The following is a 26003-nucleotide window of genomic DNA, read 5'->3' on the forward strand; positions in this document are numbered from 1 at the left end:
GCCTTTTTACTTTTTTCTGTTGGTATATTTGTAAGAAGGTAAGGTTTTAATTATGGTAGATCTCTGAAAATATTGTCTTCCCCAATCCATGGACATGGTAAATTTTTTTTATTCACACCTTTAATTTTCTTCATCAGTGTTTAATATTTAATGGTTTCATACAGAGGTACAGAAGATATTATGGTGGGGTAGGTGTGAGGGAAAATTTTGAGTGAACATTTACCTTGTTAGATGTGACACAGGTAACAAAAATGTGTAAAGATAAGACTTTATTTGGTAAAGAAGTTTGTGATAAAAGTATGAGATTTGATCCGTAAAATAATTATAAGGGCAAGTGAGCCATTCTTCATTTGTCTTGTAGCTGAGTTGTAATGAAAATATGAGTAGTAAGCATTTAGCAGTTGGCAAAGAAAACTGCTGTTTGCTGAAAAAATATTTCTGAGCAAGAAAGTGGAACCAGTATACCTAGGCACTGAATATCTGTTGACTCTATGAGGCTGGGGAAGAGCTTGAGAACTGCTGATGATAATAGCTTGAGTAGTTCAGACGAGCAAGGTAGGCAAGATAAATACTTTTGGCCTTTTGGTTTTAATCCAATTAAGAAAGTTAAAGCCTGCTCCTATCTCGTCCATATGATAAGCAGTTCCTGCCACTCCCCTTGATCCAAGGCAGTTTTGGCATAGCTTTGGCTGGTTTCCTTATCTCACATTCCTGGTAATGTTATTGGATGAGACCTCAAGTGTATTGCAAGGGAGATGTGACAGTTCCAGGCTGAGAGAGAATTGTGCTGTTCATGGTATTTGAAATGTCTTTATAGAGTTATTACATATAAAGCTATGAACTCCTATGGGAATATATATATTTTTTTTGTCTGTTTTTTTATCTTTTCTGGGACCACACCCATGGAATATGGAGGTTCCCAGGCTACAGGTCTAATTGGAGCTGCAGCTGCTGGCCTTAGCCACAGCAAAGCCAGATCTGAGCTGTGTCTGTGACCTATGCCACAGCTCACGGCAATGCCAGAGCCTTAACCCACTGAACAAAGTCAGGGATCGAACCCGCAACCTCATTTTTCCTAGTCCGATTCGTTAACCACTGAGCCACAATGGGAACTCCGAGAATATTTTTATATATTGTGTTCTTGCCCACGAAAGTTAATTTACCTGGTAGATTTGCATCTTCCTTTTTTATTCTTTATTTCCTGTTTTTTTGTTTTTTTGTTTTTTCCCCTGTCTTAACACTTTAGCAATCAGGGACCAAGTTAGTGCTGAACGATAGAGATGAAAGAGCAGTTTATTTTTAATAAATACCCATTATAAATGAGGAGCATGATTTAAAGATAAACTTGATTCAGCTATAGTTGTAAATAACTCCAATTGTTTAAGATAGGAAGCCTTAAATGCTATTCCAAGACAAAGCCATGGAAAACCTGTTTGAGACCCCATTAAATTAAAAAATATGAAGAACATGTTATAAGAAAATATGATTCCAGCTTAAACTGGTTACATACACCCTAAGTCAAGCCTGGAAATTAAAACAAACAAAATACCAGGGTGGATCTTAATGTAGGTAATATTGAAATGTTGAGTGAGATGCTTTACAAAGATACACAGGTGTGCTTTCCAGGTATTGTAGAATTGCATTTGGATTGTCTCTAATATATTACAAATAGCCCATTTCAATTTTCTCTTGTCTCCTCACAAGTTATAATCAGTTTAAATGTTGTTGACACCAGATACCCTCAGAAAGGAAAACGTATTTATTGGGTGTTAAGGAGAAAATGGGAAGGAGTGTAGCAGCAAATCATCCATAACCCTATTCTTATATCCTGATCCCAAGTAGGGTGTTTCTTAGGAAGGGATTTTTTTCCTCAAGATACTTGTGACTTACATCCTGTAGAAGGCCCTTCTTGGTTTCTCCTGGGACCTTATTATTTGACTGGTTTTCATAAGCTATTAAGGTTGAGCAGGGTCTCAAATAATCTGAAAACACAGATGCTTCCTCAAAGCATGAAACTCCTCTTCTCCCCTGTCAGGTAGAGTCCAGTCTCTTCCTGATTGGTCCTCCCTTCTTAAGACCAATACCTGGAAAATGAGCTTATTTCACTCCCTTTATATGAAAGATTCAGTCAGAGTGGTTCACAAGCTCACGTATGAAATTGTTTCTCAAACTAGGTCTCAAATTTCTTCATCTCACAATCTTTGATTCATTGTTTGTTATAGGCCTAAGACACTGAGTTTCTAAATCCTAAACAATATTTTTTGGCTGTTTCTTCCAAGGGGCAAAACAAACAAAATCCCATATCAGCTCTGTTTGAAAATTTCCATATCTGGTGGAGGAACCAACTTTATTTTCACCCCAACTTCGTAATTTAGAATTTAAAGAAATAGTCTCTGACAGGAAAAAGCACATAAATACGAGAAAACTTGATTTAGAAAGTGGTTGATATCTGTGAGGTTTTAAACATCCTGATTCTGGGCGAGAATTATAAAATGTTACTACTAAGAAGAATCTAAAAAATCTGAAGCCCAGATGATGAAATGATTTCCCCAAGATCACCTATTAAATATTCATGGAGGAGTGATGATACTGCTTGTCTCTAGAATTGATGCTGAGGTTTATTGAGATCATACATATCAAGTGCTTGACTCAGTGTCTGGCACATAGTATGTGCGTATAAATATTATGATCCTATTACAGTTCATGAAATCACATTATTACCAAAAAAGTCAGTATATTACAATGATACTAATGGGCCTATTTGTGTACTGACTTCCTATTAATAGTAATGGGTTTAAGTTTGTTTGCATAAAGTATCCAGCTCATTGTTCCCTACAGTTAGGAAAACACTTAGTAGAAATAAGAAAGGCTCCTAAAGCAGTGTGAGTTAACAGCTATTGCAAACAGCTTGCAAATCTCAGGGGCTTAACAAAATATAATTTTATTTTTGACTCACAATCTACAGTACGTTTTCCTCCAGACAGTTATTTAGTGACTGGGCTCCTTTCATATAGGGTCGCCACCATTCTTTAAAGTCTTGGAATTCTGCACTGGGTCCTCTGCATATGGCTAACCATGGAAAGTCATACAAGAAGTTTTAGGGGTGTCGACTAGAAATGGCATATCAGTTTGTCTACAGTCTACTGAAGAGATAAATTGAAAATCAAATTCTACAGGTTATAACTCAAATCTCCAAGTTCATTAATTAAATGTATCACTAAAATAATCCATATAAAATATTCATTATTTCCATTTAGGAAGTTAATGCTTATGGGGACCATATTCGAATGCTATTCACAGTTCAATTTCTACTTAATTAAAAACTTGGAAAATTAAAAATGTATGCAATGTGATTTCCGAACACCCATCAATTTGCAATGCTCAAGTGTAGAATTGCCATTTTTGGGATATAGGCCCTGGAGGAAAAGGAAATTGGATTTGTTGATCATATGGCATTGACTCTGCAACAGCCAAGGTACAGAGTACATCACACTGACTCAGATGGGAAAAAAATAACCCAATGCTTTCCAAAGCATTAGGTCATTTTTGCCTTACAACATCACAGGGACATGAGTATATATTATCACATAAAGAAACTAGATATAAGTGGTTTTGTGATGCTGTTTCATTTGGTTTAAATACTTAATTCAGAAAAAATTCTTCCTGAGTTTTTCATATTTGCAAAATGAAAATTTTAATCTCACCTTCATGTTTTTTAGAGGCTGCTTAAGAGACTTCATAAATCCAATTATTTTGCTGAATAGTTCTAACTGCCTTTGTAGATAATAATTTATTTTTACTTCCTGAATAAAAATTCAGTTTGGTTAGCATAATGTCACATTTATCAGAATCTTATTACCTAAATGAATGCTTAAAATGACTTAAGGATTTAAAAATTCTACCTTTAATTAATTCATAATATCTTCCTTGAGGAATCTTCCCAAAATGGCAATACCATGCTTCATCTTCTCTAGTTGATGGATTTAGGCATATTCATTGCATAATTTTTTAATTTTCTAAATTTTTAATTGAAAATTATCCTATGAATAGCATGTGTATTTGGTACTCACAAACATGAATTTCCTAAATGACAATCATGAATATATTTATGTGGATTATCTCAGTGATTCTTTTAATTAGTAAACTTGGAAACTTCTGAGCAGAAACCAGTAGAATTAAATTTAAACTTTATCTCCCATTCTTTTACTTCAAGGAATTTGATTCTATCATGTGTTTATTTATAGGACCTTTATGAAAAACAGATATGAGCTAGTTAACAATCCAAACTGACAAAGCTGACTTTTAATTAAAAAGTAAGTATATTTTTCATATCAGTATGTACATATTTGTACATTAGAAATAGCATTTATTTCTAAAGCTAATTAAAATTTCGTACTGAAATCTTGCCAAAAGTTTTCATTTCATATTAAACTTCTGCTTCTCCAACCACCTATTTTTCTTTCCACATATGTTGTCCTGAGTCTCTAATGCTTCGGAGTGTGCTTTGCAATTATGTTCCTTAAAATTTCTTTAAGGATATTCTGTCATGTGACTTCTGTGTTTTTGTTACCCCGTAAGATTGGGAAGAGGAAATACAACAATTAGGGATGATAGAAACACTGTTTCTTTTGGTCCTTTTAAAATCTAGATCTGGAAGTTCATCAAGGTTAAGAAGACATCCACCACATTATATAAATCTTACTTATGTTAAATTGAATTTTTGAATAGGGGTGGAAAGTTTCCCAAAGAAGGTGGTAGTTGGTTAGTTCACATGTGGTAGTTAGGTCACCTGAGATGAGGGTCTGAGTGCCTTATGAATGGATTAATATCCAGAAGTTTAAATCTCCCACAATTTATGTGTTACAGCTTCATTCCTAGCTCCCAAATTCTGGAAGAGGGATTGATTGGCCCCATTTAAGTCTGGAGTTGGGGTCGATCCAAGATTGGTTATCAGGGGAAATCATGGGGAAGAGAGAAATGGTTTTGAAAGGGGGGAAGAGGAGAGAATCAGTGCAGATTGATAGACAGGAGTCCATAGAAGAGCAGGGATATTCGTGGTGGTCAAAGTCCTGACTTCCAGAGAGGTGCAGAGGCCTTGTCCCCCTCCTCAACTTTGGTTCTCTGAGGCAGCCAGATTTTTATGATTAATATTTTCTGTTTTAGCTCATTCAAGATGGATGCTTGTTATTTGCAGCAAAAATCCTGTATAATTTAGTATCTATCTCATTTTCAAAATCAATAGAATAACTTTTTGGAATAGGATCTGCTTGATGCCAACATAAAATATTTTATTTCTGAATAAAGCCTTGGAATCTACCACAGCTCTCAATGGATTACCTCTTTTATCCTCATAAAGTTTCAGGAAAAAACCTTGAGTCTAGATAAATCTGCTAAAATATACGCATCTACAGAGAGATCTGGTAGTTCTGTTTTACCCATTTGTCATTGATGGAGGGTATGACTTGCTATTAAGCAAGGGTATGCTGTATTTTGCTGACTATACAATTGAAAGAAATACCTCCAGACATAAAGAATATGTTCTAAGTATATTTGGACACCAGTATCTTTTATAAAATACCGCTTAGTGTCTGTTGTAGTTGTAAATCAAGAGGAGCCTGGACTCATACTTTGTGATAAACAGCTATATGGAATGAATTTATTTTCTTAAGCCTTACCCTTTATATAGTGCAGAAATTCTTTGATCTTCCTACAGGATAAATTGTTTTCCTCTGAATATCAGTAGTAGAAAATAGACTTTCATTGCCTCTGATGGAGACTGGAATTCACAATTGTGGAAAGTAGGGCATTTGCCTAGGTAGCTCATTTCCACTTAAAACTTAATTTGTAGTCTCATGTTCCAAACCTGCATACATGATAATGCTGTTTCTGTGAACACAATAAGAGAGACTGGATTTTGTGTTAATCATCATCTTGCTTATAGGCACAGAGAAAAGGGAACAATCAGAATTATTGACCTATAGGAATTCCTGTCATGGCTCAGTAGAAATGAATCTGACTAGTATCCATGAGGACACGGGTTTGATTCCTGGCCTCACTCAGTGGGTTAAGGATCTGGTATTGCCGTGAGCTGTGGTGTAGGTTGTAGACATGGCTTGGATCTGGAGTTGCTGTGGCTGTGGTGCAGGCTTGTGGCTGCAGATCCAATTTGAGCCCTAGCTTGGGAACCTCCATATGCCATAGGTGCAGCCCTAAAAAGACAAAAAATTAAAAAAAAAAAAGACATAGGGAAAAGTTGTGTTACTGGTGTTTGGTCAAGAACTAAGCCTTAGAAAGCTATACTCTTCACAGCCCTTTTTGCTTGTATTTTTTCCATAATTCCCTTGGTTTTCTTTCAGATTCTTATACTCTAAAAGAATTTATACATATGTTTCAAAGCTCTTAATATTTTCTACTGATTATTAAGTTATTTTAGTGACATAATTTTTTTGGCATCTAAGAGATCTTATGAAAAATTGTAATTTTAAAATCCCATCAAGTATTTATGTTTGAAGCTGAACTGAATTACATACAGCTAATTTTAAAGAAATAATCCCAGCAACTCTCTGCAAAAGTGATCTTGAGATGAAACTTAAAGGTGCAAATTAAATGGATTTTGGTTTTTCTCAGCTGTTGCTTCTTGTAAAAAATTGTTGACAGTTTGAGACAATAAATGTTCACTTCATCAAATGATGATAAACGTTCTGGGTACTAACGTTTTTTTCCTTCAATTTTTCTCCTGAAAGATTAGATGTTTATATGTTCCCTTTGGTCTGCTCTTAAGTTTTGAATTTGTTGCTTTTAGTCGCAAGAGGACAGGAGCCAAGAGTATAATGAACATATATAGACTTGAAAAAATCTCCAGTTTTATTTTATTTTACTTTTTTATGTGTTTTTACCTTTTCTTGAGCTGCTTCTGAGGCATATGGAGGTTCCCAGGCTAGGGGTCTAATCGGAGCTGTAGCCACCGGCCTACGCCAGAGCCACAGCAACGTGGGATCTGAGCCGTGTCTGCGACCCACACCCCATAGCTCATGGCAATGCCGGAGCCTTAACCCACTGAGCAAGGGCAGGGATCGAACCTGCAACCTCATGGTTCCTAGTTGGATTCATTAACCACTGTGCCATGCCAGGAACTCCAAAAAATCTCCAGTTTTAAATTGTACTGTTTTAGGATGGTGTTCCCTGCTTTCTGCCAAGACATTTTTGCAAAATATGTGGTTGGAGAAATATTTGTGGTTGGAGAAGTATTTTAATCAAATATTATCACCTTGATTTTTAATTGATAGTGGTACCTATTGTTTTAGAACCTGAGGGATAAAGTGGATGACATAAAAAATAGATTTTTAGGACTCAACAAGACTGCCTACAATATATTGTTACAGAAGAGGGAAGACCTGGAATAAGTGAACTATGAATATTTTCATACTTTAGGATCCCTGTCCCACTTGTTTTTCCTTGTGAGTGGATATTTAGCCATTTTAGCAAATCTTGTTCCATTGAAGCCATGAGGGAAGGGTTGGAAAGATAATGCAGTGGGTTCTTAGAATATGGGGCTTATAGTCGTCTCTGTTTATGTGACTGAACATAAACATTGAATTGGATGGTGATATTTTCAAAACAAGATTGTTAAAATAAGCCCAGCTATTCAAGGGACGGATTATTCTGGTCTCTTCAGTCAGTTAGAACAAATGTTAGACTGCAATGAATTCACACAAAATCTTATATTCTCATGTGAACATATTTTATAGTAGGGTAATTTTTTCTTTTAATACACATCTATTTAAAATAAGACACACGATTAAATGCCATACTGCTGAAACTAGATTTTGTTTATTTCATATGGCCGAATTAGGTATCAATTAAGTTTGGCTGTTGTTATTAGTGTTAAGGTCTAAAACTAAATTTTAGTCACCATACTTAGCAGAATGAAACATGATGTCCTCTTTAACTAGAGATCAGTTCTAATTAAGAGAAAATTCATTCAGGATCTATTTCTATTCACTGGTATGCCATTTTGATTTCTGATTTATAATGAATGCCATTTCACTATGCAAAAGGAATGGACATGAACAAAGATATGAACAATATGAAAAGAAATAACCATTATGAGTGAAAACCTAGGTAAATGTTGCTTGTAATGATTGCCTTTCCTTAACATACTCAATAGAATGTAAACTTCCTAAAGATAGGACTTTGCCTTGTTTAATAGGAATTAATAGAACTTAGAGCAGTACTTGGCACACGTAGATGCTTAGAGAAGATTACATAAATGAAAGTCTATTTATAAAACTGATAATGAGTTCCCATTTTCCAAAGGTATTAAAATAGCCTGTATATTGAATTTCTGAATAGTTAAAACCACTAAAATATTTATCAAAATACTTATATAAAGAACCCTTATAAAGTATCAAAAATCTTTAATAGTTAAAAGTAACTCTTACATGAATGTAATAACTAAGAATAGTAATAACTGTTTAAAATATAACCTGTGGATTTTAATTCTTGAGTTAGGAAAGAAAATTAAATCTGAACCATACAAATTTGTAAATGATGAACAATGCACTCATTTTTATTTGAGTTAAAAATAACAGGAGTTCCCATTGTGGCTCAGCAGGTTAAGAACCCAACTGGTATCCATGAGGATGTGGGTTCAATCCCCAGCCTCACTCAGTGGGTTAAGGATCTCGTGTTGCTGTGAGCTGTGGTGTAGGTTGCAGATGTGGCTTGGATATGGTGGTGTTTGTGGCATAGGCCAGCAGCTGCATCTCCGATTTGACTCCTAGCCTGGGAACTTTCATATGCCAAAGGTGCAACCCTAAAAAGACTAAATAACATATCTAAGGCAAATTAGTGACCACATCTCTGTTAATAGAATTCATTATCAGCAAACTGGCACATTCTAGCTTTAGTCAGTTTTTAAACCACTAATACTAGTATAACTCACCATCTTAATTGAGGTTTTAATTAAATCTTAATCCAGAAATTACTACTATATCATATTTATAATTGTCCACAAACATTTCTTTAATGTTCACTTTTAGTGATGGATAGCTAGGGCATGAACTTATGTCTGACATATTTTTTCATTACTTCAAACTTTATTGAATGATATCTTATACCTGGTTTTAAATGAATGTATAAAAATGCATATAAAATAATGCCAGTCATGCCAGTCAATGAGATGAGTGGTGTTGGGATTTAAAATTTTGAATTGGTTATAAATTTTTCATTTTTCTTTGTAGAATACAAGATGTGCTTGATATTGGCAGAGCACTGTAGTTTAAAAAAATGTAAAAAACTCTGGTCACCAGCTTATAACATTTCTCCAAAGTCATAGCTAGAGCTGTCACTTAGGATTGGCATGGTATGGAGAATTTTGAGATAAACCTGGGGAACTTGGGCTTTGGTTGGTCAAGAAACAGTGGGAAACTAGATGACCACTTAAGAATAAATAAGGAAAAAAATCTGCTCACTGTCATCCTTGGCAGTCAGTGTTTGTGGATGACAATTTATTTCTCTGTTATTCAGCATTCAGTGGGATCATTACAGGGCCAAAGCTCACAGTCTTCCTTGATGGGTCATTACAGACTTTATATTCCCTATACCCCATGTTCATCAGTCCCTCTGTTTGGAACTAGAATTTGCTAGATTATTCCTTGTGTGCAAAGATGGGGACATATTTGTTAGAACAATGTACAGATTCATGAGAGCATTTATTGCCAGATGGTAGAGTTGTGACAGAAAGGGTAGTGCTTCCATGCATAAAAAGGAAATCCAGTGAAATGTCCTTGGAATCCTCTTCACATTCAGGGGATTGACTAAAACAACAGAAAACTCATATACCACTTTGTGGGAACTGACGGAAGAGTGAACAGATGCTCACATTCAAAGCTATCTCTTATAAGTTCTGGCTCTGGGAGTACGGATGGGCCAAGAAAGAGCGAGCCAGTGTTGTGGAAGCCAGGGAGAAAATTCTCTCTTTCCTTCTAACAGCCCCAGGAAGAAAATGCATTATTTATACTTCTGTTTTTACATATTCAGAATCAATTCATTGGTTCGTATTTTTCTATTGTTGGACCCCTTTTAGCAACTATGGTGTCAGTGATGGGAGGCTGGGAGATTTTTACATTGTGTTCTAAGGCAATATAAATGCATTATTTCTTTTGTAGAAACATCTTTTAGGGAAGGTATTAATTTTAAATGTAATAGATGAGTAAACTGAAGCTTAGAATAGTGACACAAATTGCCGAAGTCAGAAGAGGGCAGAAGAGCCAGGAAGTCATGACTGGTTATAAACCGAGTACTGCTGAGGAGTGATACATCTGGCTTCACTATGGAATCTGAACACCAAGCTCTTGGGACCTTGGGCAAGGTTCATAACTTCTTGAAACATCATTTCTTCATTTCTTCACCTATTAAATGAAAACAATAAAAGTTCTTAAAGAGTTGGGGTAAAGGTAAAATGGAACAAGATATGATGTCATGGAAGGTTGTTAAAAGGACAAAGTTAGGAATCAAAGCCATGTGCATGTTTTAGGATATAATTCTACTTCCCATTGTGGTTGGAGGACTTAGATAAATCTGATACACTAAGGAGAACCCCCCCCTTTTTTTTTCATCTTTTTGCCTTTTTCTAAGGCTGCACCCGTGGCATATGGAGGTTCCCAGGCTAGGGGTCCAATCGGAGCTATAGCTGCCAGCCTAGCCAGAGCCATAGCAACGTGGGATTCGAGCCGCGTCTGCAACCTACACCACAGCCCACGGCAACGCCAGAGCCTTAACCCACTGAGCAAGGCCAGGGATCAAACCCACAACTTCATGGTTCCTAGTTGGATTCGTTAACCACTGAGCCACGACGGGAACTCCAGAGAACCCTTTTGATCTATGCATCTCTACTTTTGCTGATGCCACACAGTCTTGGTTACCATAGCTATACAGCAAAACCTAATATTGGTTAGAGGGATACTTCATGCTTCTTTTTGTCCCCATCAAGATTGTTTTAGCTCTTCTAGGGAAAGTTACTTTCCACATACATTTTAGAATTAGCTCATCTAGCTCTAAAAAACCAAACAGAACAAAATCAAAGAACAAAAAAACTCACTGAGATTTGGATGAAATTGTGTTATACTCTCATCAATTTGGAGAGAATTGGTAACTTTATTATGTTGGGTCATCCAATCCATGGACATGTGATGTCTCAGCATTTATTTTGGTCTGATTTTATTTTATTTATTTTTTTTTGTCTTTTTGCCTTTTCTAGGGCTGCTCTCATGGCATTTGGAGATTCCCAGGCTAAGGGTCTAATTGGAGCCTTAGCCACCAGCCTGCATCAGAGCCACAGCAATGCGGGATCCAAGCCACGTCTGCAACCTACACCACAGCTCAGGACAACGCCGGATCCTTAATCCACTGAGCAAGGGCAGGGACCGAACCCACAACCTCATGATTTCTAGTTGGATTCTTTAACCACTGCGCCACGACGGGAACTCCTGATTTGATTTTTTTAAATCCTTTTTTTTTGGTAATTTTCAGTGTACTGTACTACGCATATCTTTTCATATTTTGTTATACATATAAGCATTTCATTTTCTTTGGTATTGAATAGTAGATGGTATTGAATTTTTAATTTTTGGCATCCACGTGTTTATTTTTTGTGTATTTATATTGTATTTTGCAAACTTGCTGAACTCATTTATTAGTCCAAGAAGTTATTTTTGTAGAGTCCCTGGAATTTGCTGCATAGGCAATCATGTTGTCTGCAATTAGGAACAGTTTTATTTCTTCCTTTTCTGTGTGTGTGTGTGTGTGTGTGTGTGTGTGTGTGTGTGTGTGTGTTATTTCTTTTATTTCAGTGGCTGGAATTTATAGTACTATGTTGAAAAGAATGGTGATATAAACATTTATTATGAGAAAATCAGTTTCTTGGTATCAGTACCTAAAAATAATAGTAAGTTATTGGCTTACCTTGAAATGTATTTTCATCCATGAATGATTGCCTAGCTCATCATAAACATTTAGAAAGTTAGCTACCATCATCATATTTATTTTTTCATATTGTTTCTGTAACTTTAAAAATCTCTTCAATAATTTTAATGATATTCTATTAATTCATAAAATTGTTATTTCAAGTTTTGGAAAACACTGATGCATGCTTATTTTGTCCCATGGTGGGTTGTTTCTTTGTGTGTTTTAATAATTCTATATTAGCCCATTTTAAACACAGAAAAATGTTCTTCCTTGAAGAAGAAAAATATGGCAAGTTTGGGGAAAGCATTCTTCTGGAATGGTTTTGAATTTGCTTTTGTCAGGTGCCTTAGATACGTTACTTGCCTTTCCCCAATTTTTAAAATATGTCAGTGGCTCAATATTTCTGTCTCATCTGTGCATAGTAAATTTGGACTTTAAATCTGTGGGAGACAATTCTCAAGTGAGAATTGTTTTTTTCCTTCCATATTCAGGACAGACTGAACCTTAGTTTTGGTTTGCCCAGAAGAAGACCCTAAGGTAAGGATTCAAATAAGTAGTTTATTTGGGAACCTAACCAAGGAGAATGGTCAAATAGACAAAGAGAAAAGGACACCCAACAAATGTTGCTTGACAATTGTAAACGATACTGTGTTTTTATTTTCAATTCCTTCAATTCCATGCTCACTTTTAGTATATAGAATCAAGTTACCATTGTGGGGCAACTAGAGCACAGTCCTGCTAGGGATAATGTGAACCTCTCCTAGAAGGAAGGCTAATGAGACGTTTATATACCCACACCCCACCTGCCATTGGTCAGGACACTTCTGAGGGACATTGTTTCCAATAGTTCAAGCCTGCCTTGTTGATGCACCAAGCCAAAAGACCATACTAGTTCCTCAATTACTTTTTATTATAATCTGAGATATTTGATGTTGCAGTCTGGAGACATGGACAGGGCATTGAAGGCAGCTGGAAAAGTTTCCTTGTCATTTCCCTGGGTCAGTGAGTTGATTAAATGGAGTGTTTCTTGTGCTGGACTTGTAGCCCTTTGAGGGCCCAGCTATCTATACAGGGCTAAGCTCTAACCCCTACCTAATGTGGGCCTGGGGCCTGCTCTCCTGTCCTGTGGGGCAGTTGTTAAACCCTACACCTCTAGCCGATGTCAGCGCCGATAATTCCCCAGTGCTACCACACCATCGTCATGCATGCCCACTGCTCTGGTTTTCAGCTTCCTTTTGGCTTTTAGCATCTGGAAATTTCTTTTCTTTTTTTTTTTTGTTTTGCTGACATAGATCATGTTGCTAGAATTTGAGGACCACTCATTTTTTGAATAGCTACATGGAATAATGATGGATGGAGTCACGCTTATTCAAACCATTTACTTGATGATGAACACTTACTTCTTTTGTCTAGGTTTTTGTTTGTTTTGCACTATAAACATCCAGTTGTTATAAACCTTTCTTGACATATACCCTTAGTGCTTTATCTATGGGATAGTGTCCCAGAAATAACAGTCCAGAGGTTTTAATTAATTCTTTATTGCATTTCAAAAAAACTATAACATTTTATATTTCCACCAGCAATGCATCCTGGTGGAAAGATTTACATCTTACAAATACCAGTAAGAAATTAAAATTTTTTTCTCAGAACATCAATACTTCAATTACCTAGCTCCTCATCAAAGAAAATAATTTTGCCATTCACTTAAACAGAAAAATTGTGTAACAGCAATAAAATCAGAGCGCAAGTATTGAACAATAAATCTGCAAATTTGGTGTCTAGCAAACCAGGAAAGTTGAGGCTAAATGAACTATGATGTATACTTGGACCAGTGAAAAGAAAGAATAAATCCTCACTTGCAAGTAAAACTAACTCCATCTAAGGAAAGTTATTACTGCTCAGCTCCTTGGATAATGAGGGGTCATTCAGGTGCTTGGTATGAATCCTTAGGGAGCCATAACATGGGGTAATGGCTGCCTGGAGACATCAGTATGGTAATTAGGACATGCTCAGGTAATCAGATGAAATAACTGCTTCCTTGAGTTTAAAAAATGCTGTATTTTCAAATGTGTAGTCTTAAAGTTATCTTGGGGATACTTGAGTTCACAGTTTTCTGGCACTGTTGTCTGCAAAGACCTCTCTAAAACCAGCCTGGTTTATCTGTTAAAATGAGCTTCTATTTCTGACACATTCCAACTGGTGAAGCTCTCCCAAGATTTGTGTGGCTCTGGCTTCTGCATTTGCACAATGTTTCTGTGCAAACTGAGAAATTTTTAGAAGAGAAAGATTAACTCTGATGACAGTATTTTGGTTCAATTAAAATACCATTCCCCTAAATTTTTCTTCCTACAAAAGAAACAGATTGAAATTTAGCTATGATGTCATTATTTAGGGCTTTTAAATTCAGAATATGTAATTTTAAAAGCAGTAATTGCACTGAAATTTATTTTGAAATTATTTATAGACAGAATATTGGGTAAAATATCAATAATATAAAGCTGATAAAGGAAATATTTAACACTACCAGAGAAAATCATTTTTGAACAGTAGAAGAACAATATTTACTGTAAATTACATCCCAGTGAAAAACATGCTAACATAATTGTGGATCTTTTCCTACATTATACTTGGTAAGCTTCTTTCTAGTTTTTGTGAGTGCATAAAATTTAAGAAAAACATTCTTTTAGATATAAACTCCATTTTATTGGTTAAATGACTTTTCATGAATCAATTCTAGTGATTCATGTGTGCAGTTTTATTCACTTATTTCTATTTACTTTTTGTGTTCAGAAAGTGTTAGAAGTAAGTTTTGGCTTACAGAACAATATTCTACATATGTCCAGAGAGTTCTTATAATTCATCTTTTTTTTTTTTTTTTCTTATGTAAGACTAGAGAGGAAGGTCTAGAGATGGAGGTCTAGTCAGGAGAAAGATCTTAAATCTTTAGATGGCCTAATTTCTCTTGAAAAAAAGGTGTGGATTCGTTTATTTAATTTAATTGATTGTAGGGAGGAGGCAAATTCCAATGATTTTTAGTTTATAGACATTATCTTCTTTAGGGTTATCTTAATCCATTTGCCTTGGTTCAAGTTCAGCCTTCACTAAGGAATTGTCTTGTTAACTGTACTAGCAAACAAGTTTTCTATTCACTAAGTTTCTATAGTAATTACTTTGTGTATTTTTCAGTGTATATCATGTAGGGAATTGTATTATAACTCTTCATGCAGACTCCTTGAAATAAAGAGTCTTTAGTAAGTATTTTTGTACTCATTCAAACCAATGCAATTAGCATGAGATTTTGCACATAGTTAAAAAAAAAAAGCATGATGGTTGAAATGACCCAGATGATATTAATGGGGGGGGGGAAGGGTGAGATGGGAGGGGCCCATGTTTGGGGCCTTACTCATGAGAAGAAATAACTGACAGAAAGCTCCAGAATAAGAAAACATGTCACACATATGGATTATGCATCTTATAATAGTAAGTTATTAACGATAGTAATTAAGAAGGTGACATTTGAGCAAATTCCTATATGTCTTAAGGGAGTGGAACATATGGATATCTGTACTTGACTCATCTGGTTAACAGAGCCATTTATTGTCAGTTGAAGTTTTAGGGACAAACTATTATGTGCATCCTTCCCTACTTCCTCCAGACTATTGGGAGAGACAAAAATCAAGCAGCTAATTGTCAATGAGTGGAAGATTAAAACTGAGGCAAGTGTTGTGAAGGAATGTTGATGATGCCTTAATGATGCTTTAAGATTGTTTGAGAGACCTTGACCTAATTTTACAAAGTAGGTCCAGGAAGATTCCCTTGAGGAGATAGTATCTGAGCCAAGATTTGAAGGATGAGTAGAAGTGCATTAGAGAGATTTGCAGAGATTTGTGGGTAGGGTACAGAGGTAAAATGTATTCCAGTTGAAAGAAAATCTTGGCCAAAGAACAACTTGGCCAGTGGGGATTGAGTTAAGACTGAGGTGAGGAGAAACTGAAAGAAGGTGGCATGTATGTGGAGGCCAAGGAACAACGTGATATGAAATGAGATTCATGATGGTAGATGGAGGCCAGGGCAGGCAGGCTCCCTGTTTTTATTGTTAGGTATGTATTTTGAAAATGTTTAATGTTCTATTTTCTTATTTTCACTTCACTTGTGATATAGGTGGGCAGAATGCCTACAGTTGACAGATGAAAGGAATCTGAGATTCAAATGATGTTCCGAGGCCTCACAAAAATCTGTTAATGAAGTTGCTGAAAACAACCAAATAACTGGAGTTTTGGTTCGAGATTTTTGCCCCCAGGCTATGGTGAATATTAAATTTGCTCTTGGTGTCTTTCTGTTCCTTCTGTCCATGATCATGGTCATGATAGTTGATTTTGCATCTAAAAAACTTAGCATATTTGTAAAGTTAGTATAGTTCTTAGCTGTCTGAAGATTTCAAAATCTGGTCTTTTTTCTTTGGTCTGGTGCTTCTAGCTTAATGTTAAACCTTTAAAAGAGAAAATTATAACATGTTGCATATTTACAAATTCATTATGAAATACCTCACAATCAGTTTTTATAGTACTCCATTTTAAGTTGTGATGCTATTTATTTATTATTTTTTTCAAATTTTTTATTATCTCATAGAATGTATCTTCTTTTTTTTTGTCTTTTTGCTATTTCTTGGGCCGCTCCTGTGGCACATGGAGGTTCTCAGGCTAGGGGTCTAATCGGAGCTGCAGCCACCAGCCTACGCCAGAGCCACAGCAACGCGGGATCCGAGCCGCGTCTGCAACCTACACCACAGCTCACGGCAATGCCGGATCGTCAACCCACTGAGCAAGGGCAGGGACCGAACCCACAACCTCATGGTTCCTAGTCGGATTCGTTAACCACTGCACCATGACGGCAACTCCATGTGATGCTATTTATAATACAGCTGTTAATACTCTTTAAGTATCAGGAGCTTTGGGTTTTTATATCCTTTACCTCAGAATTATTCCCTTTATATTGATTTATGCAAATGTGCCATTGACCTTAACTTGAATGTATGCTACAAATTTGTAGAAATGCAAAATGTATTTAAGAACTGATAGAAACATCTGGAGACAGACTATGAAAGGATTCAACAAAACCAACTATTCAACCCAATAATTTCTTTTTTTTTAATTTTATTTTCCCACTGTACAGCAAGGGGATCAAGTTATATACATTACATTTTTTTTCCTACCCTTTGTTCTATTGCAATATGCGTATCTAGACATAGTTCTCAATGCTACTCAGCAGGATATCCTTGTAAATCTATTCCAAGTTGTGTCTGATAAGCCCAAGCTCCCTATCCCTCCCACTCCCTCCCTCTCCCATCAGCCAGCCACAAGTCTATTTTCCAAGTCCATGACTGTCTTTTCTGTGGAGATGTTCATTTGCACTGGATATTAGATTCCAGTTATAAGTGATATCATATGGTATTTGTCTTTGTCTTTCTGGCTCATTTCACTCAGAGATTTTCTAGTTCCATCCATGTTGCTGCAAATGGCATTATGTCATTCTTTTTTATGGCTGAGTAGTATTCCATCATGTATATATACCACTTCTTCCAAATCCAATCATCTGTTGATGGACATTTGGGTTGTTTCCATGTCCTGGCTATTGTGAATAGTGCTGCAATGAACATGCGGGTGCATGTGTCTCTTTTAAGTAGCGTTTTGTCCGGATAGATGCCCAAGAGTGGGATTGCAGGGTCATATGGAAGTTCTATGTATAGATTTCTAAGGTATCTCCAAACTGTTCTCCATAGTAGCTGTACCAGTTTACATTCCCACCAACAGTGCAGGAGGGTTCCCTTTTCTCCACACCCCCTCCAGCACTTGTTATTTGTGGACTTCAACCCAATAATTTCTTATTGTAGATAAAAATTATCCTGAAAACTATTTACCTGAGAAAAATTTCCTATTGGATTCCAACTTAACATAGGAGTTATCTTTGTGTGGCTTGTTTAGAAGAATTTCTTATCCCCTTACTAGCAACTAGCTATTCTGTTTAACATTGTTCAAAAATTATGTGCATTCATATAACACAATTACAGACTTACCTATAATGAATTTACAGTCTCTTTAAAAAGTTACTATTCATAAAAAGAGATACAATAATAACTGCCATAATATGTGACTTTACTATATTATATTTTCAGCTATGTGTTTCTCTGTTTAAAATGAGGTTGATGAAAATTCTTTCAGTAACACAATTTGTAAACATTGCATGAAAAAAAGAATCTCTGACCCTCTTTTGTTTCATCATTTCAATCTCTTAGAGGATGCTTCATAAATACTTTTTATTCCCTTTTGCTTTTGAATTGTGCATTTTTTCTACCACTACTGAATGGACATTTAATCTGATGCCTTAAATTCTGATATACAACTCCATTGCTTCTCCTAAGTGAACCCTGGCAATATTCTATAAAAATGGTTCTGTTGCTTCAGACTTCTTAGAATATCTGTTGTTATCTATATATACTGTAGTTACACGAGTCTATAGGAAGCATGAAGCCCAAAGATACACAATGACTGTACAACATGAAAAGGGAACTGAGAAAATAAAGGAAAATCCTGGTAGGAGACAAGAATGTAGGCCCCTGGGCATATTTGAAGTTTCTGTTCCTTAGGAAGGCTGGTAAGCATAGTGTATCATGTGTCATGATTGTTTCAGTGTTAGCAGAGGAATTTTGGAAATTTAAGGATAATTAAAGCAGCTGAAAAGTTGGAATCACATGTCTTTTCATAGAGCTATAGAAATAGTGTTATGGGGAAAAAGAAGGAGGAAAAGAAGAAAAGATGAGCATTACATGTTGCTAGAATGACCGATATGGTGGAGTATTTATTTAATAAATGACCTCAACTCTCTCCAGGGTCTTATGGCACTGAAAAGCTTATATTCGGTATTTGTTTTGTCCACTATCACATCTATTTGTCTTTATGATCTCATTCTCAAAAGAGATGAGAGGACCCAGAACATCCTGTATGAAATTCACATATGTCTCTGGTTATGAGAAATATTTCAGCTATTCTAGGGAGGCTTTCATGAGACCTGGTATAAATGAAGTGGCATTCTTCATCCCAGGTTACAGAACTCTAATATTATCCATCTAGCATATCTGTCTAGATAATGGATCCTATTGCCTAGATAATGGGTCCTATTGCACTCCACAAGTTGTAACAGAAAATAAAGGCAATATTCTCCTTTAGGATTCTTCCAGTATTCTTACCTTCTGATTTAAAAAAAAATCTGTAGAAAAGCACTTTGAAAGTTGTAGGGAAGGGATAACTTTGCTCTTTGATACTATGGCTTAAAATTGTGTTCTTTGATACCATGGCTTAAAATTGTGTTTATCAGGAAATCTAATACTTTTAGGATATGCAATTCTTATATTGTGAAACTGTAAAACAATTTGGAGAAAGGTATAATCATAAGTAAACTCCAATTATAGAAAACTACAAAATGATTACAAGTTTTTAATATTCAATGAAAATTGCTACTGCTGTTCATTTTCCAGATATTTGAGTGCTTTCTTCTCTTTGGAACAGAGGATGCAGAGGGATCCAAGAAGTGACCTTAAAAAATGTTGCTGAGGATGCATTCAAGGAGGGTAGCATTGTAGGTGGGTGTCTGGAAATAGTGCCCAACATAGAGATTTCTATGCTAGTGATTCAAAGCAGTGTTTTCAAGAGAAACCTGAAAGGGAGGGAGGAAGCAGGAGAGAAACTAGCCAGGGAGGTATTTTCAGTTGAAATCTGGCTGTGGTGTGTCCTGTGGTGAGTTCTCAACTGTAAAGAGAGTTGGGCTTTTATACCCCTCACACCAGTCACTGGCTACTGAATGTAACGGAGGGTGATCACAACGTTGCCTATGATTTCAGGCAAGGCAACTTCCATTATCCAAAGTTACACCTTCAGAGAAGGTTGCAGGAAAAATAGTAAGAGTGGCAGTAGAATAATGGAGAAAGAGGAATTATAAGAACCTGTGCATGGCACCAACAGTGTTATTATAACTGACAAAGGATGGGGAAGATCCTTTATATGGAAGCATATAAAGCAGCTTAGATTTGAGAAAAGAAAAGTGATAGAGAAATATACTTCATCTCATTAGCGGTAGTGATTTGAAGGTTGAGTGAGGCAGTGAGTGTAATAATGCATTTGCCAGAGCACCTCTTCCCAGTGCATGACCAGACATAGTCTGGATGACCACCCTTCAGATATGCTTGCCTGGAAAGTAGGGGAACCTGCCAATCTATAAGGTCCTTGTCAACTCTTGGGTTTTATAAATTTGCAGACACATAAACCCATGTGTCTGGCATACCAGTTAGCAAAATTTCTATATGCCACTATTTCTGAGTAGTATGCTAGAATTAATAATTATATTTACAGTTTCAGTGAAATGATAATGCTCTATCATTGTTAGCCATCTTGAATTTTCCTGGAATTTTGGTTCAACAGATTGTCAAATAACTTTAGTCTCCAGTGGAAGGTAAATAATTTTTGGAACAAGCCAAGAACCATACACAAAGTGGGACTGAGTTTTGTTAAATACAGTGGATCCTGAATTAGTTTCTTTGGGGTGAGTCAGCTTCATTCTGCTGTGACCAGGTACCTGTAGAAGCTATGGAATCTATCCATCTTGGGCAGACATTTTTCTTTGGAAAGGAAATGGCAATTTCTCATTTCTTCCTGTAGTATGATTTTCTCATAAGGCTGGTAGCCTCCTAAGCCATTGTTTTGAAGTCAGCAGTTAGGCCTGTGGCTTTTTTTTTTCTTTTTAAGGCTGCACTTATGGCATATGGAATTTCTCAGGCTAGGGGTTGAATCAGAGATGCAACTGCTGACAAACACCACAGTCATACTGGATCCAAGCCACATCTGCAACCTATACTGCAACTTGTGGCGACACCTGATCCTTAACCCACTGAGCAAGGCCAGGGGTCAAACCTTCATCCTCATGAATACTAGCTGGGTTCTCAACCTGCTGAGCCACAGTGGGAGCCTCAGTTTGTGGATTTTTAATGTGATAGGAATCATTCAGATCTTGAGAGATCACCCTTTGGGTGGCCCAGCTCTGTGATGTGGCTTTTAAATTCCATCCTGGAAACCTAGCCATGGTCTCTTATCTCAGTCACGTAATAATTTTGTTAAGTGCTGTAATGCCCTTTCTGTTAAAATCAGCTAGAAGGCATTTTATTTTCAGTGGTTGAACCCTGACAGATGAACTTTATTTATTTTGCTTTTTAGGACCATATCTGTGGAATATGGAAGTTCCCAGGCTATGGGTCAAATCAGAACTATAGCTGAGGCCTAGGCAACAGCCACAGCAATGCTGTATTCGAGCTGCTTTTGCGATCTAAGCTGCAGCTTTCGGCAGTGCTGGATCCTTAACCCATTGAGACCAGGGATTGAACCTGCATTAAATGGAGACTGCATCGGATCTTTAACCTGTTGGACCACAAGGGAACTCTGTGATCAACTTTTAAATTGCAATTTAGTGATTACTAGATGTAGGATGTAGAGGGGGGTTCTTTTAGCTCAAGGGTTGAGAAACATTATTTTCTCTTTGACAGAGATGTATTTATGTATTAGACTTTATACCTCAGGGTAAAAATGTTTTATTAATTTTACTGATGGAGTTCCCCTGTGGCACAGTGGGTTAAGGATCTGACATTGTTACTGTATCTGCTTGGGTTGCTACTGTGGTGTGGGATCAATTCCTGCCTCAGGAAATTCCACATGCTGCAGGATTTCAAAAAAAGGCTTGTGGACTAGGGAGTTTGCATTGTGGCTCAGCGGTAATGAACCCAACTAGGATCCTTGAGAATGCAGGTTTGCTCCCTGGCCTCTTTCAGTGGGTTAAGGATCCTCATTGCTGTGAGCTGTGGCATAGGCTGGGCATCCAGTGTTGCTGTGGCTGTGGGTAGGCCGTCAGCTGTAGCTCTAATTTGACCCCTAGCCTGGGAACCTCCATATGCTGTGGGTGCAGCCCTAAAAAGCAAACACAACAACAAAAAAGTTTACTAACTTAAGTATGATAGAAAAATTTCCCACATTGTGCAAAAGGTGAAAGTTATTTGCAATAATTGCTTAAAATAGTTACTATTTTTCACAATAAAGAATCTTTGGAAATGTAAAAAGTTGCTCTAAGTCTGCTTTTGGTGCTCCAGGCAACGTCTATCTTGCCTTAACAAATCTCTAGTTTGGAAAGACAAATTATAAATTAGTTGGTTCCTGTGTAACATAATGAGCATCAACCAGAGGTTTTTCACACAAGTATACAAATATCTTTTACTAACTACTTTGTGACTTGATAATTTTAAATTCTGCATAGATTCAAATACTTAGATTTCTGTTTCTTCATGAAAATTAGCACTCATGCTAAGACTCCCCCCCCCCCCCCATAGCAGTATGTGACATTATAGCCTCTGCAATTCAATTTGGAAAGGGACATTGTAACTTGCTAGTGAATTATTTATTTCCACTGAGTCACCCAAAGTATTGTAGTCTCAGTAATAAGATGAAAATAACTCTAGAGAGAATACTTTTAATATGTTAAAAATTTCCATGTTGTTTTAAAATGGATAATTTGATTTTGAAACAAAGCAAAGCTTTAAGCAAAGTCTTTCTCTTTTTAATGAAATAGGGCAACGAGTAGAGAGAATGTTGAAGGTTCTTGATTAAAGGTTAAGGAATGATTTGCAGTCTTGAAATGTGACACATACTTCATGTCCTTAGAGAATGCCACATAAAATTACAATAACAAAAATGTGTCAGTGTGTTTGGTGTGATAGTGCCAGTGACTTGATTTCATTTCAGTAGCAGAAGGTTTCTTATCTCTTGGGGGGATGATATGCTTATTTTTGTACTGCAGATCTTCAAAACTTGTCTTTTCTTCATGCTTCTGAAGGGTTGTCAACAGTCACTCACCCAGCTAGGGAACCAGAGTTGTCTCTGTTCTCTGATAGATGGAAACAACTTGCCCAAGGGCAAAAGTGCTATTAAACAACTAATATTATCTCAGAAATAAACCTAGTGCCTGAAGCATTGAATCCTAGACCATGTCTGTAGGAATTAGATGTAATGATTGATGTTGTATCACACAGCTGATTTACTTGTGCTGTTTGGAGATAGTGTTTGGAAATTAATTCACTGAATGGCCTGGTGAGTTTATTGTCAAAGTCAAGGCAATTAGTGAGCAGCATTTTTATCATTTTATTTATCATATGTATGTGCATATCAATTTAGTGCTTGCTAGCAAAGGACTTAGAAAACAGGTTTTTCTTGTTCTCTTTTGGCTCCTTTAATTGAATTGATTTCTATCAACAGTGACTTACTGAAACAATTTTAAAAATTAAATATCACTTTCTTGATAGTAAAGATGGCAATAATTATACTAGAGGAAATACCATTTTAATTAATTAGAATATTTTATATTTTTCCAGGTACTTTGAGTTTTTCTTTCTTCTCTATAATAACTCTGAGATGGGCAAGATATCATTGCCTCTATTATAGACATGATGAGAAAATTGAAGTCTAGCAAGATTTATTAGATTTTGCCAAGTCCTGTGACAGAAAAATGGGAAGGAGAAATAATCTAAACAATGAGATTTCAAAAGCTACATTTCTATCTACCACTAATTGTTTAACTTACTGAGTTTCACTCTGATAAAAAAAAACATACACAACTTTAAATTCATGGAGAGGAAATAAAAAACGAGGTACACTGATGCTCTGAGATTATGCCTACTTGGGGAGGGAACATGCCTTAGTCAGTTCAGGCTGCCTTAAAAATTATCACTGTATGGGTGACTTGAACAAATCTTCATCTCAGTTTTGGAGGCTGAGAAAACCAACATCAAGATGCCCTCTTAGGGGTGTTTACATGGCAGCCTCCTTGCATCCTCAAATTACAGAGAGAGGATTTTGGTCTTTACTTTTTCTTAGAAGGATACTAATTACATCATGAGGCCCCCCAGCTTCATAATCTCATCTAAACCTGATGATCTCTCAAAGGTAGCTCTACCTCCAAATACCATCACATTAGGGATTAGGACTTGAACATATGCATTTTTGTGGGCAGGGGGAACACAAGCATTCAGTTCATAGCAGAGTATATTTCAGTCAGTGTGTCACTGATGCTGATCAGAGCACATTCTTAGGTACAGGTAACTGAGAACCAAATAAATACTGGGAATCAGGGATATTCATCAACCTGTGAATCCTTATGGTTTCCCACACCACAGGTGATTCTGCTGACCAGAGAAATCTGGGAATACACATGGCTTTTTGTCACAACATTTCAGTTACAATGAAGTTTAAATAGGAAGCTCCCTATACAATGCCCAGAGAAGGATCGGTAGTTTAAAGAAGCAGTAGTGGCTCAAGAAGATGTCTTGAATTTGATAAGTGGCCTTATGTTCCCAACACTGAGCCTTTTTGCTCTCTGAAAACTTTGGTTCTGATTGATACTCTGGCTCTTAAGAATTTCAGTCAACCATGCTTGGACATGCCACTCTACCAGCTTGAGCCACAGAACCAAACTCCTGGTACATTTGACTTGACCACTTTCAATTACATCAGTGGTGGGGAGAATTTTTTCAGGGGCATCCTCACGTCATACATGCAGGAGGATGATACACACTGTCAGACCTAGGACTATCTATAGTGTCAGGCACCTATGCAGGTGTAATAGATATGTCAATGGCAAGGGGCATAGTTCAACACAGTCATGAACATCAGGATTGGCCATTGCAGTGGAATGAGGCTATATCTGTATGTGTAGGAAGGGTGAAAAAGAGGACTGCTGTAGGTAAGCCTCTCAGCCATTCATCGAGCCTCAGTCAGGCTGAAGGGAAACAGCATATATAAGGGTGGCAGGGTCCAAGTCCAAAGGTCATTAATGTTCTAGGAGTATGTCCAAAGGAGAGGAAATGAAAGAAATTTAAAAGCTTTGTTTTTAGCTCTAGACTGGAAAGTCACATGGCCTGGAGTCTACTGCATGTCCTAGGCTGTCTGTACTATTGGCATCTCAAACTTAACACATAATATATCCTAGCATGCCATTCTCATTCCTGAGGTCCTCTGTTGCAGGGGAAAAGCAGAAGCCTTTATCCAAGTGCCAGAGTCCTGGGTGCAGCAGCCTTCTTATATTTTTTCTATACCAGTAATGACAAGCCCAATTCATATTTGCTTGTATCTCATAAACTTCCTTTTCCCCATAGTGAATCCAGAGAAGGCAGCTCTAGTGATAACTCTTACCTAGTGCTTACCATATGTTAAACTGTTCTAAGGAATTTACATGTGGGACCTCATTTGATTTCATACAACAATTTTATGAAGCATTTTAAAAAAATTATCATTAACTTTTTGTCAGTGAGGAAAGTAAGACACAGAAAGGTTAAGTAACTGGCCTGAGGTCAGCTGGAATTACAGCCCAGGTACTCCATCTCCACAATCTATGCTCTTCAACATTGCACTGTATTGCTTCCTAATTCTATTACACTGCTAAGATGTTAATAGGTATTGCCTATTAACCTGAAAGGGTTTTGTGGGGGAATAAGTTTAGAAGTGTTGACTTCATTATGCTGATATGTGGACTCTTAATCTATGGTGGGAGTGGGTCAGTTTAGTGGAATATCTCCAGGAACCAGGATTCTGCAAAACACATTTCAAGAAAAACTGATGCTAGTTATTAAAGCAGTCAGCTTTTGCATCCTGGTATATTCTTGCCAGAAAGAGGTTTTATAAATAGGCTGAAATGTTGCTTTTTGTGGCAGAAAGCACAAATTGGTTATTAAATCTAACTTAATTGCTTATGCTAATGATCGAAGAAGATTCTTTCGGAATCAGAACTAGAATTGCATTCACTCGACTAGAAATTCTCTCATTTCCAACATTATCTGTGGAGAGACCTCCATCTCTCAAGAACCGACTTGAAGGCTTTCTCTCCTTAAAGCTTTCCTTTTCTCCTCAGTCTGAAGCCTTCACTTGCCCACGTTTGAAGTAGAGTGACTTGAATTC

General features: G+C 36.7%; 1 protein-coding gene across 5 annotated transcripts in view; it reads left to right on the forward strand.

The window, feature by feature from the left end:
* LOC146396953 (uncharacterized) overlaps positions 1 to 26003 on the forward strand; it is an 866748-nt gene that overhangs the window by 81816 nt on the left and 758929 nt on the right. Inside the window, exons 2-4 of one of the 5 annotated variants that reach the window (XR_014827584.1) lie at positions 4245 to 4313; positions 12459 to 12504; positions 16129 to 19192. The exons of 3 other annotated variants lie outside the window; for them this stretch is intronic. The gene's annotated coding sequence lies outside the window, so the exon portion shown is untranslated. Of the gene's footprint in view, positions 1 to 4244; positions 4314 to 12458; positions 12505 to 16128; positions 19193 to 26003 lie in introns of those variants that run through there. One more of the 5 variants, XR_014827582.1, reaches the window with a different exon arrangement.

Source organism: Sus scrofa, chromosome 14, assembly GCF_054392235.1.
Source record: "Sus scrofa isolate SSC_HxYL_T2T_F1_AM1 chromosome 14, Sscrofa_HxYL_maternal_Yorkshire_Landrace_v2.0, whole genome shotgun sequence".
Classification (NCBI taxonomy): Eukaryota; Metazoa; Chordata; class Mammalia; order Artiodactyla; family Suidae; genus Sus; species Sus scrofa.